Genomic DNA, 15,040 nt, shown 5'->3' on the forward strand with positions numbered 1-15,040 from the left:
AAGTCCTTTTTCTCTGCAATTAGTTCTGTCTGCTGAGTTTTTGGCAGACTCACTTGACAGTTCACAACAGGCTGCGCTTTATGTCAGTCTTCAGGCTCTCTGTCACAGAAAGGCCACCAGTGACAACTACTGTACTGCTGTCTATGAGTGTACAGTGGCTGATTTGTCACGACCAGCCAGAAACATGCAAAGCTATACCAATTGTTCTGGAACACTGATTCTTAAATGGATGGCATCAGAAATGAAAAGAAAAAAATCCCAATCATAATAAAAAGTTTCTTCACTCTAATTTCACACCAAAAGTACTTTACATGGGAATGATTTGTATAATTATTTTAACTAATGTTATTAGTTTAGTTCTGTAGCCCATTCACAAAATGGGAGAAATAAAACTGGTTAAAATGAAAATATTAGGTTAGAAGTAAAATGGACAGAGAATCTAGCCCCTTTACATTAGCATTTTCCCACTGTCACTCCAATTACTTAACATTAACGGACGTTTCATGTACACATTGTTGTTTATATTACTGAATGTCATACCTATCCCTGACGGTGCTGTGGCATTTTAGCATCTTAAAGAGTTTTCCAAACTATTAGGCTATCTGATACAGATTTCTCTTGCAAAAAAGTAAGTATATACAACTATGGCTCAAATTTCCACCCCAAATATATAGATTTGGTACTTTCTTTTTTTTAATACAATATATTCACTATCATAGTTTTAATGCAACATAATAACCAATAATTGACAAAAATAATTGACACAAATAGTTGAACTTTTTGTGCTATAAGTTCAACTTTTGATAATGTGTACACAGTCATATAGAAAACCTTCTTAGTTATAATTTAAAGATAACATAATACAAGAGGCTTTACTGCTTTATGAATCTACTTTAAAATGTGTCAATTATTTCCCAAATTTAAGGTATTCTGTAATTCTTTATCATTGTAAATGCCCCACTCAGAAATACACCTACACAAAATGTATTAACATGGAAATAACTTTAGATGATTTACACAAAGTTAAAATATATGTCCTGGTAGTTGTATTAAAGTATAATTAAGCACCTCTTAATATCTATTTTATTTTGGGAATCATTAAGGTCAATAACATGGCAATAAAAAATTTAAATACTTTAAAATCCACATATTACAAGAAAAACACTGGGTAATGATAAGAGAACTCATGAGAACCTGAAATATCAGAAAATGTCATCACAGTTTCTAAATACAGTAAGGAGTTCCCCCTCATCCTTGCAGGATACATTTTAAGACGCCCAGTGGATGCCTAAAACTGTTGATAGAACTGAACCCTACATATACTGTTTTTTAAATACATACGCACCTATGATAAAGCTTAATTTACAAATCAGGCAATAAGAAATTAACAATAACTAATAATAAAACAGATCAATTAAGTAAAATAAAGATTACTTGAAAACAAGCACTGCAATACTGAGACAGTCAGTCTTATCACCAAAATGGCTACTAAGTTTCGACTAACACAGGCAGGTATCCTATACAACCTGGATAAACTAGATAAAGGGACGATTCACATCCTGGGTGAGACAGAGTTGGATGGCATGAGATTTCATCACACTACTCAGAATGGAGCAAATATTAAATTCATGAATTGTTTTGGGAATTTTCCACTGCATATTTTTGGACCACAGTTGACCGTGGGTAACTAAAACCGTGAAAAGCTACACTATATTTTCTCAAATGAAGCCACTTGTTAGATGAAAACAGTACAAATTATTAGGTAGATTAAAACTCTATACCCATTTTGTGCAATTTTTTACTGCAAAGGGGATTTAACTTACAACAATTATGTCATAATTGTTTAAGAAAATCTTAGTATATATTAGTTGTAATCCAAAGTAAAGTTCTTAATTTATAAAACCATATTTTACTTTACTTTAAGGATAGGTATACTTTAATAATTTTATATTAAAATACATACATAATTTACTTTAAGGATAGGTATACTTTAATAATTTTAGGTTAACCTCCAACTTACTGTAATAATACAGTTATATAACATCTTTTATAAACATGTGAAATTATTATAAACAAATGAACTGATAAAAATTTATATCAAGCTGTATGTAAAAGACAAGACAATAAAAAGGGCAAAAATGTTAAGTAAAACAATCCTACCATAAAGTTAAAACTCACAATAAAAATCTGTGGTAAAAAAATTTTTTTAAGATAGGTTAGACTGCAAAGAGGGATTTTAATTTTTATTTAAAATATATGTATATATTTCAGAAAAATCTGCCTAAATTAAAATGTATATATAATGTGTGCTTGTGTAAGTTGTATCATGTGATAAGTAACTACCCTCTAAGCAGAAAACAATTATTAAAAGACTCAAATATCAGATGTGGAGAAAAGTTTTTCTCCAATTCCGGACAGTTAAGGTAGCAACGAAGGTCCAGAGTCAACTATGAACACAGCATTTGATAAATTATACCTACCGGGCTTGGCACAGTGACTCACACCTGTAATCCCAGCACTTTGGGAGGCTGAGGTGGGCGGATTGATCACCTGAGGTCAGGAATTCGAGACCAATCTGGCCAACATGGCAAAATCCCATCTCTACTAAAACTACAAAAATTAGCTGGGCTTGGTGGGGCATGCCTGTAGTCCCAGCTACTCAGGAGGCTGAGGCAGGAGAATCACTTGAACATGGGAGGAAGAGGTTGCAGTGAGCCAAGATTGCACCACTGCACTCCAGCCTGGGCAGCAAAGTCAGACTCTGTCTCAAAAAATAAATAAATAAATAAAAAATAAAAATACGCCGGGCGCGGCGGCTCATGCCTGTAATCCCAGCACTTTGGGAGGCCGAGGTGGGCGGATCACCTGAGGTCGGGAGTTGGAGACCAACCTGACCAACATGGAGAAACCCAGTCTCCACTAAAAATACAAAATTAGCCAGGTATGGTGGTGCATGCCTGTAATCCCAGCTACTCAGGAGGCTGAGATAGGAGAATCACTTGAACCCGGGAGGTGGAGGTTGCGGTGAGCCAAGATCGTGCCATTGCACTCCAGCCTGAGCAACAAAGAGAGAAACTCCGTCTCAAAAAATAATAAATAAATAAATAAATAAATAAATAGATAAAAATTATACCTACAAAGTATAATCTATAGTAAATTTTAGACTATGCATGAATTACATAGTAAATATCTGTTTGTTGATTAGCCTGTAAGGAATGTCACATCAGTGAAATGGTAGATGTAAAGAAAATATTAAGAGTACAAAAACCTTGCTAAGAAAAAAAGATACAAGGCCTACAAAGTATAAAGGAAAAAAATGACAGAAGCTATTACATAAAACCAAAAACATCAAAACTAAACATACAGTAAGTGAAGTGTAAGACAGACAAGAAGAAAATAATACAAAATAGAATAGTAAGGAATCAACATCTAAAAGAGGTAAAAGAACTACAAATAAGTAGAAATAAGTAGGGGGTCATTTCTAAATTTTAAAAGATGAACTCGAACAGCAACAAAACAACCCAATTAGAAATGGAGAAAAGACCTAAATAAACATTTATCCAAAAAAGATATACAAATGGCTAATAAGCACATGAAACGATGCTCAACAGAACTAATTAGAGAAATGCAAATCAAAACACAATGAGATAGCATTTTACTCCCTTCTACAACATTTTAGTATATAAAAAAACAGAAAATAAGTATTAACAGAAATGTATAGAAATTGGTACCCTTATGGGAATATAAAATGGTACTACTACTATGGAAAATGGTATGGCAGTTTCTCAAAAAATTAAACAGAATTATCCTATAATCCAACAATTCCATTACTGAGTATACACCTAAAAGAATTAAAAGTGGAGACTCGAATAAACATTTGCACACCAATGTTTATAGCAGCATTTTCCAGAATAGCCAAAAGCAAAAATATCCAAAATATTAATAATCAGATTTTACTGGTCAATGTACCAAACAGTAGTAAGTGTTCATGTAGAAACAATGACTAATGTGTAATCATTAGAAAATAAATGGTAATTTTACTTACTCTGCTGTTTAATACTCATTTTTGACAAACTTAAAAACATTGTTTGCCTCATGGGTTTGCCTTTATTTTTGTCCATCTATTTGTTTTGTTAATTTGCCCATTCAATTTCCAGGTTTGTAAAGTATCATTCTTAATTCTCAGCCCAAAGGATAAACTCTGAGGGTTGTGATTGTGATTATCAATTACCATTACTAGTCAAGGTAATTACAAGCGTACAAGCCATTTATTCTGTTTTTCTGAATAAGTTTCCTGAAAAAGAGATATCTTGAAAATGAAAATCAATAACCCTTATTTCTAATCCTGGTTTTTATCAATAAATCTTATTCTAACTCTGGTTAAGTAAAACAATTTGGTGAGATTTTTGTCTTTTTTATTGTGTTGTCTTTTACATACAGCTTGATAACAATATGAAATAAATTTTTATCAGTGTATTTGTTTATAATAAATAGCTCAAATGTTTACAAAAGATGTTTTGCTGTAGATGAGAAAATCTCAACTCCTCTGCTGTTATATTTTATTTTTTGAAAACATAAAATGAGGAACTTCTTGCTCTAAAGTTTCTTCTAGTGATGGCAGTGTATTTGATTCTAGTAAGTGGAATTGACAATAGTTCTACTTTGTTTTAATAATCCCCTATAGAAATGCTATGCAAGAATCACCCAACTCACATAATAATCTGTTTTTCTTTAAAAAATCTTTCAAAATCACATACATCCACCACATTTTCTTTCTTTCTTCATCCATCAATGAACATTTGGGTTATTTTGCTACAAACATTCGTGTGCAAGTTTCTGTGTGGACATTAACTTTGCCACTCGTTTGGGTAAATATGCAGGAGCGCAACTGCTGATCATATGTTAAGACTATGTTTTAGCTTTATAGGAAACTGCCAGACTGTCTTCCAAAGTGCTGTACCATTTTGCACTGTCACCAACAATAAATGAGACTTGTTCTCTTCATCCTTGCCAGCATTTCGTGTGGTATTTTGGATTGCAGGCATTCTAACAGGTGTGTAGTACTATTTCATTGTTGTTTTAATTTGTAATTCCCAAATGACATATGATGTTGAACACATTTTCATATGCTTATGTGTCATCTGTATATCTTCTTTGGTGAGGTGTCTGCTTAGATCTTTTGCCCACTTTTTAATTGGGTTGTTTGTTTTCTTATTGAATTTTAAGAATTATTTGTTACTGTAGACATAGCTCTTCATGAGATAGGTGTTTTGCAAATATATCCTCCTAGTCTGTGGCTTGTCCTTTCATTCTCTTAGAGGAGTATCTTTCACAGAGCAGAAGCCTTTAATCTTAATGAAGTCTAACTGACGCATTTTTCATTCATGGATGATGCTTAGTGTTTTCCTATCCATGTATCTTTTAGGATCTTCTTTGATAATCCTTTGTCAGAGTTTTCTAATTTTCTTCATATAGATCTTGTAAATGTTGTTTTTAACACTTCAAAATACACTTTTCAAAAAGTCTTAAACAGTGAAAAGATTTTTTTAAAATTACACTGAAAAACAGTATCTGAACAACACTACTGACCCAACGTACTAACACTATGTCCCTTTTGAAACAACCTATCAACTAAGAATAATTCAGTAAAATTCCCATATTCCTTGTAGCAGTTTAAAACTGTGACTACAAATTTCTTTGACACTCCTCCCTCCCATTAAGAGCTGAAGTCTACATCCCCTTCTCCTAGAATCTGAGCTCTGTGATTCCTTGATCAATATAAGAAAGTTAAACGGAGGTTATGTGTGTTTCCAGCATCAGACCTTAAGAAACTAGCAGTTTTCACTCCCTGTCTCTTAGAATATCGTCTTAGGATGTTTCGCTTTTGGAACCCAGCCACCAAGTTGTAAAGAAGACCAAGTTGTCCCACAGAGAGGTATATGTGAAGAGGAATAGCAATTTGCCGACCATGTGGGTGAGGTATGTTGGACATGAAACCTCTAGTGGAAGTTGAGCTATCCCAGCACACACCACATGGAGCAGACCAACTTCCCTGCCAAAACCTGTCCAAATTGTACATTTGCGAGCAAAACAGAAGACTATTGTTGTTTTAAGCAACTGATGATTGGGACAGTTTGTGTCCAGCTATAGATTTAAAAACATCCCTATAAATAACTGAATATGATTTTATAAACATTAAAATTGAACCAGTAATTTCAAAAGACCAGAAATGTGTTGAACTTTTAGATAAAAGTCCTAATCCTATAAAAACCATTATGGAGTCAATCTTTAGCCTTTTGATTAGAACTAATTATGTTGGTTGTCAATTTATTACAAATTAAATTAACTCTGATTCACATTATATCATAAAGTATTTCCATGCTAAGTCATAAGGAAATATTACTGAGAGTTCTAATTGAAATAAAATATATACATATTCTCCATGGCACAATAATTAAATGTGTGGATATTAAACCTTTGAAAACTTTCAAGCCAATAATCTTGAAGCTTTTCAATTACCTTGAATCAATAAAGAAAATTTAAACTGTCTTCAGCATACTGTATTCATTAGATAGAAAAAAGAGAGAACCAATTGTTAATGGGAAAATTAAAGATGAAAGGTCAAGGGACCACTTTATTTTATTATTTACTTTCTGACACAGGATACGGCTTTATCACCTAGACTGGAGTACAGTGGCAAAACCATGGCTCACTGCAACCACCACATCCTTGGCTCAAGTGATCCTCCCACCTCAGTCTCCTGAGGAGCTGGAACTAGAGGCACACACCATCCCACTTGGCTAATTTTTTGGATTTTTTTGTAGGGATATGGTTTCACCATGTTGCCTAGGCTGGTCTTGAACTCTTGGACTCAAGCAATCCTCCTGCCTTGGCCTCCCAAAGCGCTAGGATTACAGATGTGAGACACTGAGCCCAGCCTAAGGGACCTTTTTAACATTCTGGAAAGACTGAGTAAAAGAAAAGAAAAAAAGTAAAAGAAAAGAACCCACAAATGCTTTGTTTAAATTAGAGAAAACAATACTGAAGAAAATGTATTTAAAATCTCTTTAGAACACCACAAATTTTTATTCTCACTTACATTTTTTGCAATAATTTCTAATCTTCATCTACAGTACTGAATATTATCTTAAAATGTTCAGCTGATCAAATCAGTAAAAAGTAAGCATCTCCTGCTCATAGAGGAGGAAAAAGTAAGAATCCTTTTTCTTATTCTTCGGAACCGCCAGGTAGAACTATGGTAGGAACTAACAGCAGTTGTGTGTCTGGACACAGTCAAGCCCAAAACTGAAACTAATCCTTTGAGAGTCATCCAACAGATTAAAGAAAGATTTGTGCAAGAGGGATAAGGGTAATTATGTTCACATAACAGACTCTGAAATGGAATTGAGGAGTAATAAGTAGGAGAATGTGGGCAAGATACTGGAAGATCATAACAAAGAAACTGGAGGGTGTGACAGAAAATGTAACGTAAAGGAGAAAGAAATGTATCTACATTTACAGCAACGGGTTATCAAAATAAACATACATGAGGTAAAAATAAGAAGAATAAGAAATAAACATGTCATGGTGATGATAGTAATTATATTACAAAACACAATGAACATATGAAATGTTCACATGTAAGCAGGTCAAATCATTGAGCTACCTTGGCCACAAAAGAATATGTCTACTGGCTTGGAATGCCTTAATGGAAGAAACTGTGTTGCTGTCCTTTGACATGTCTTATTAATAACTGGAAGCAATTCACCACAAATATGTCAATTATTAACTTATAAATTAAATACAAGAGTAACACAAATCCTAATAGAATCTGTATAAAATTAGGTGATTCTCATGGGGAAGAAAAAATTCATAAAAAATAACTAAGGAAATTTGAAAAATAATAAAGATTTCCTCGCCAGATAACAGACTACTGTAATTAAAATATCATTGTATATGCCCAGACACAGACATATACATCAAACAAATAGTACAGATCAGAGTACAAAAACAGACTATGTAGATCTATAGATTTATTACATAATAAAAATACAATTTTAAATCAGTGGTGAAAGGGTGGACTATTCAATAAATAACATTGAGACAACTGGCCATCCTTTCATGGAAGCATAATGTCTGAATCCCTTTCTAAAAGAATAACATCATATACTGAAGAATTCCAGATGGATTTAAAAATCTACGCACATACAAACACACACACACACACACACACACATATAAAATGCAATGTGTGTGTAGCTGTGTGTAAAAAATACTGGGATAATATATAAAAGAGGTTTGTTTTAATAACTTTTGAGTGGTTAAAGTCTTCCAAATTAAGGCATAATATCCACAAACTAGGAATGAAAAATAATTTCTGAGCAACAAATTCATATAAAGGAAAAATCAGAGTTAATAAGTAAAACATATAGTAAAGGACCAAGCTATAGGATACATAAAAAATGCTTACAAAGCAAAAGCAAAATCATTCCAAAAAGGGAGAAGGAATGCAGATGATATGAGCACAATAGATATTAATATTAATATCAATAATCACTTTAAATGCAAATAGTCAAAATACACCAATTGAAAGAGAGTTATCAGAGTAGATTTAAAAAAATAAGACACAACTACATGTTACTGAAAAGAAATTCATTTTTAATTATAAAGACACAGATTAAAAGTAAAGGGATGGAAAAAGACATAGCATGTTTTAACACTAGTCAAATCTTGCTTCAATAGCTATATTAATCTCAGACAAAGGGGACTCCAGAACAAGAAAAATTAACAGGGATGAAGAAGGCATACATAGTGATAAAGGGATCAGTTCTCCAACAAGACATAACAATAGTTAGTGTGTATGTACCTAACAAGAAAATGTCAAAATATGCTATGCAAACACTGATGAAACTACAAGGAGAAATGCATTATTACTGTTGGACACTTCAACATTCTTCGAATAATAATTGACAGAGCCAGTAGGCAGAGTATCAGTAAGAATATGGTTGAACTAAACAGCACAATCAATTAACTAGATATAATTGGCATCTGTCAACTGCTTCATCTAACAATGGCAAAAGACTCATTCTTCTCAAACTCAAGTGAAACATTCGCCAAGATGGGCCACATTCTGGGACATAAAACATACCTTAACTAATTTAAAAGAATAGAAACCACACAATGCAAGCTCTCAGTCAGCAATGGAATTAAACTAGAAATCAGTAACAGAAAACTAGAAAATCTCCAATTACTTGGAGATCAAACAATACACTTCTAAATAATTCATGGGTCAAAAAAGTCTCAAGAAAAATTTTAAAATATTTTGAACTAAATGAAAATGAAAATACAATGTTCAAAATTTGTGGGATGCACCAAAAACAGTGCTTAGAGAAAAACTTATAGCTCTGAATGCATATATTAGAAAAGAAGAAAGGTCTAACTAAATAAAATAATCTAAGCTTCCACCATAGGAAACTAGAAAAAAAAAAAAAGGCAATATAAACCTAAGGCAAGAAGAAGACAAAAAAATTACAGTAAACATCAATGAAATTGTAAATAGGAAATTGGTAAAGAAAAATAAACAAAACCAAAAGCTGTTCTTTGAAAAGAGCATTAAAACTGATAAATCTTTAGTCAGGCTAACAAAAAAGAGAAAGAGAGAGACAGATGAGAGAGAGAGAGAGAGAGACAAAGCCCTAATATATAAAATGAAACAGGTGTCATCGCTACTGAGACCATGGACATTAAAAAAATAGGGAAATATTATGAACAACTCTATACCCACAAATTTGATAACTTAAATGAAATGGACTAATTATTTGACAAACAGGAATTACTAAAAATCTTACAAGGAGCAATAATCTGGACAGGCCTATATCTATTAAAGATATTGAATCAATAACCTTCCAAAAAAAGAAAGCATAACATCCAGACGGTTTCCTGGTGAATTCTACCAAACATTTAAGGAAGAAATGACACTAAATCTCTACAATCTCTTCTAGGAAATAGAAGAATGTAGTAACTCATTCTATGGGACAAGCATTACCCAAACATCAAAACTAGATAAAGGCATTACAGGAAAGGAAAACTATAGACTAATTCTCTTATAAATATACATGCGAAAATCCTTAACAGATATTAGCACGGAATTCAACAATGCATAAAAAGATTTATATACTATGACCACGCAGGATTTATTCCAGGTATGATTCTAAAATTCATACGGAAAGACAAAAGACTCAAAATAGCCAACACAATACTGAAGAATGAAGTCAGAAAACTGTTATTACCTGACTTTAAGGCTTACTACACACTGCACAGTTATAGTAATCAAGACTGTGGTATTAGCTATAGAATAAATAGATGAATGGAACAGAAACAGACTATTCGAATATAGTCAACTGATCTCTGAGAAAGAAACAAGGGCAATCCGATAATGGCAGTCTCTTCAATAAATGATGCTGGAACAACCAGACATCCACATGCAAAAACTTAATCTACACAGTGACATTATACCTTTCACAGAAATTAACTGAAAATGGCTCATGCACCTAAATGTAGGAAGCAAAACGATCAACTTCTCAAAGATAACATAAGAGAAAATCTAGGTGACCTTGGGTCACCTAGATTACAAAGGCAAAAACATGATCCATGAAAAATAAATGAGTAAGTTGGACTTCATTAAAATTAACAGCTTTGGCTCTGTGAAAGATACTATTAATACTAAAAGAATGAAAAGACAAGTCACATGCTAGGAGAAAATATCCGCAAAACATATATCTGATAAAGAACTTGTATCTACAATAAACAAAGAACTCTTAAAACTCAACAATGCCTGGTGCAGTGGCTCACGCCTGTAATCCCAGCATTTTGGGAGGCTGAGACGGACGGACCACTTGAGGTCAGGAGTTCAAGACCAGCCTGGCCAACATGATGAAACCACCCCCCCGCCCCGCTCCTCTCTACTAAAAATACAAAAAATTAGCTGGACATGGTGGCACATGCCTGTAATTCCAGCTACTAGAGAGGCTGTGGCAGGAGAATCACCTGAACCTGGGAGGCAGAGGTTGCAGTGAGCCAAGACTGCGCCACAATGCACTCCACTGGGCAACAGAGCGAGATCCCATCTCAAAACAACAAAAACAACAACAAAACTCATCAATAAGAAAACAAACAACCTTGCCAACTGAAAAGTGGGTAAAAGATCTAAACACACACCTCACCAAAGAAGATATACAGATGATAAATAAGCACATGAAAAGGTGCTCAATATCATATATCATTAGGAAATTATAAATAATAAGACAGCACTACACACCTATTAGAACGGCTAAAATCCAAAATACCACACCAAATGCTAGAAAGGATGAAGAGAACAGAAGTCTCATTCACTGCTGGTGAGAATGTGAAATGGTACGGCCAATTTGGAAGACAGTCTGGCAGTTTTCTACAAAACTAAAACATAGTTTTAACATATGATCAGCAACTGTGCTCCTAGGTATTTACCCAAAAGAGCTGAAATCACAAGTCCAAATGAAAACATGCAAAAGAATGCAAGGGAAATGAAAAAGAAAATCATAAGATACCACTTCATGTTCATTAAGATAGCTATTATCACTCCCCAAAAAACAAAAAACCAAGCAAATAAAAAGTAGCAAGTACTGGCAAGGATGTGAAGAAAATGGAACACTTGCTCACTGCTGGTGGGAATGCCATTATAGAAAATGGTAGGGTGATTCCTCAAAATATTTAAAATAAAATCATCATATAAACCAGCAGCTTCACTTTGGGAGTTATATTCAGACAAACTAAAGCAGGGACTAGAACAGATATCTGTACACTCATGATTACAGCAGCATTATTCACGGCAGCCAGAAGACAGAAGCAACCCTACTGTCCACTGGCAGATGAATGTGTAAACAAACTGTGGTATATACATACGATTGAATATTATTTTGCCTTAAATGGAAGCAGATTATGATATATGCTACACCATGGATGAACCATGAAGACATTGTGATAGGTGAAATAAGCCAATCACAAAAGAATAGTATAAGATTCTATTTATATGGGGTATGTGAAGTAGTCAAACTCATAGAAATAGAAGGTAAAATGGTGGTCACCAAGGGCTTATGGGAGAGAAGAATAGAGAATTACTGTTTACTGGGTACGGACTTTAGTTTTAGAAGATGAAAAAGTTCTGGAGATATCTGATAGTAATGGTTGCACAACAATGTGAATGTACTTAATGCCAATTAATTATACTCAAAAATATTTAAAATAGTAAATTTCATAGTATGTATAAACCATCACACTATTTTAAAAAGAGCATGCCTTGTGAAGAAACAGACAAACCCTGGTTTACAACACCAATAAAGACACATACGCAAAAGTTTGTCAAAGATGAAGATTCACAACTGCCTAGAGACAGCCTCTTCACATATGTACATAAAAATACCACGTTTGAATCTATTAATCACTCATCTCCTTGGAAAATTACAGAAGTCCAGAATAAAGCTGTTGAACTTCAATATGATTATTCATTTGTACTGCCTCATGGAACAAATTTTCCCAAATTATATACTTTTTAAAAACTACTAGTGCTTGTCTATGTAATACAAAATATGTGAGTTTTTGTTACATGTCCTACCAATTACTAACCTCTTGATTTTTTAGACTTTGCATAGTATCATTATTCAACACGTTTTACATAAAAATAGTTGATAATTATGAATCTTTATTAATAGATTTATGTTATAAGCAAGCACATAAGAGCAAATCTTAAATATACTTATGAAAATGTAACAGACAAAACACAAGGAAAAGGATTTCCAATTAACCAGTTTACTCCTCTATTGGACATTTTTGGCTAAACTGTCTAGTTCACCTTTCAGCAACAAGATCCTTAATTCAATCAAAACAGGATTACTTCAAAGCTACTTGGCATATTTTTTTTAAAAAATCATTCCACCAATCAATCATGCGTAATTCTGTATATTCCTCAAAAGGCTTGTTAGTCATTCCAGCTGGGCACCCATATTCCAGTTGTTCTCTGTATTAGTCAGGGTTCTCTAGAGGGACAGAACAGGATATATATACACACATATATATATGTAAAGGGGAGTTTATTTTACATATATACATATATATGTGTAAAGGGAAGTTTATTATTAACTCACATTATCACAAGGTCCCACAATAAGCCATCTGCAAGCTGAGAGCAAGGAAAGCCAGCCCAAGTCCCAAAACTGAAGAACTTGGAGTCCGATGTTTAAGGGCAGGAAGCATCCAGCACTGGAGAAAGATGTATGGCTGGGAGGCTAGGCCAGTCTAGTCTTTCCATGTTTTTCAGCCTGCTTTATAGTCTAGCCACACTGGCAGCTGATCATACCCAGATTATGGGTCTGCCTTTCCCAGCCCACTGACTCAAATGTTAATCTCCTTTGGCAACACCCTCACAGACACACCCAGGATACGCTGCATCCTTCAATACAATCAAGTTGACACTCAGTATTAACAATCACATTCTCCTTCTAATCATATTTTGAGACTACACTCCCATAGACACTTCTTGGTTAGGTATAGGAAAGTAACTTACTTAAATTAGTGAAATACGAGGGGAAATGACATTATCCAGCAGTAGCTTTAGAAGTCAATGTGTAACTGCCTCTTTGCCTACATCCCAGTAACCAACAGTGGTTAGTCTGAGTTCCCAAGTGAGGATACACGGAGTAGCATTCCTGACTATCTCACAAGGGAAATGCAGCATGAACAAGAAATAGATATCTGTTATTTTAAGCTACAGGTATTTTGGGGTTTAGTATCCTGACTGATACAGCTTGATAAGCAATTCTCTATTCAAGTACTTCTCTAGGGACTACCACATGAGAATTTAAGTTGTACGATGTCTGTTTTACACTGAGGTTGGGAGTGTTACAGCTTGAGAGTTTACTATTTTCAAATGAATCAAGATGTTGCTTTTAAAAACCTACATTTTGGTCTTTAAGGGCAGAATAATTTATTTCCTTACGCTTTTGAAGGTCAGAAGGTGTCAAAAAGCCATTAGATGATCTGCTTCACAACTGCTCTAATGCTACTGTGTCATCTTGGACAGATCACCTCCTAATTTTTTTTTTTTTTTTAAAGATGGCTATGCGTTTTCTCTTCACTTTGATGTATTCCAACTTGTCACTTTTTGCTTCAGTTTAGGATTCTTTTGGTCTAAAACTTCTCTGTGTCAGCCCTAAGACCACTGAGATTACGTTTGTGTAAAAAATATATTAAAAATAAAATAAAAAGTGAATTGGAAAAGAAAATATGGTGAAAATATAAGGCATGACATTTCATTGTTTGGCAATATTACATCAAAGGGAAAGCTAGCTGGTATAAGTTGAATACTTCAATTCAAAAATAAAGTGCCTAAGAGTGGTATACTTGCGAACAAGATTGACATACAGTTTTTTAAAAGACTGTTCACATCATTAAGAATAATGAATACATGCAGAAGAAAACAAAAATCATCAGCATTCATATATTTTTCACTTCACGAAACAAACTGGAAAACAGTCATGTACTAACTTCAGAGTTAGACTCATGAGAAAATTCTAGATCTGCCACTTAAGAGCAATATGATCTTAAACAAATTATTTCACAACTCTGCACTTCAATTTCCTCATCTGCAGAAATAAGGATAATAATACCGCAAAGAAATACTGGTAGAATTAAATAACTAGTTAAGTAATTGGCATGAAGTAGCTGGTGTGCGGAGAAACAAATGCTCACTTCTTTCCCTCTAGTCACAAGCAGGACCAATTAATAGGAAGGCAAGAGAGGAAAGAGAACCCCACTGAAGGCTCAGATGATTGTTAACATTCTTGAGCGGTAAAGGATTTTTAAATAAGGATATGTATAATATTTTTTAGACATAATGCTACTGCACACTTAACAGTCTTAGAGTGTGGTGGAAAAATAACTTTTATCACTGGGAAAACAAAAAATTTGTGTGACTCACTTTACCATGGTATTTGTACAATATAGTGGT

At 33.8% G+C, this 15,040-nt stretch overlaps 1 protein-coding gene across 1 annotated transcript in view; it reads right to left on the bottom strand.

The window, feature by feature from the left end:
* Positions 1–15,040, bottom strand: part of NDUFS4 (NADH dehydrogenase (ubiquinone) Fe-S protein 4, 18kDa (NADH-coenzyme Q reductase)) — a 127,751-nt gene that overhangs the window by 86,070 nt on the left and 26,641 nt on the right. The gene's annotated exons all lie outside the window — the stretch shown is intronic.

The sequence above is a fragment of the Mandrillus leucophaeus genome, unplaced genomic scaffold, assembly GCF_000951045.1.
Source record: "Mandrillus leucophaeus isolate KB7577 unplaced genomic scaffold, Mleu.le_1.0 Scaffold597, whole genome shotgun sequence".
Taxonomy (NCBI): Eukaryota; Metazoa; Chordata; class Mammalia; order Primates; family Cercopithecidae; genus Mandrillus; species Mandrillus leucophaeus.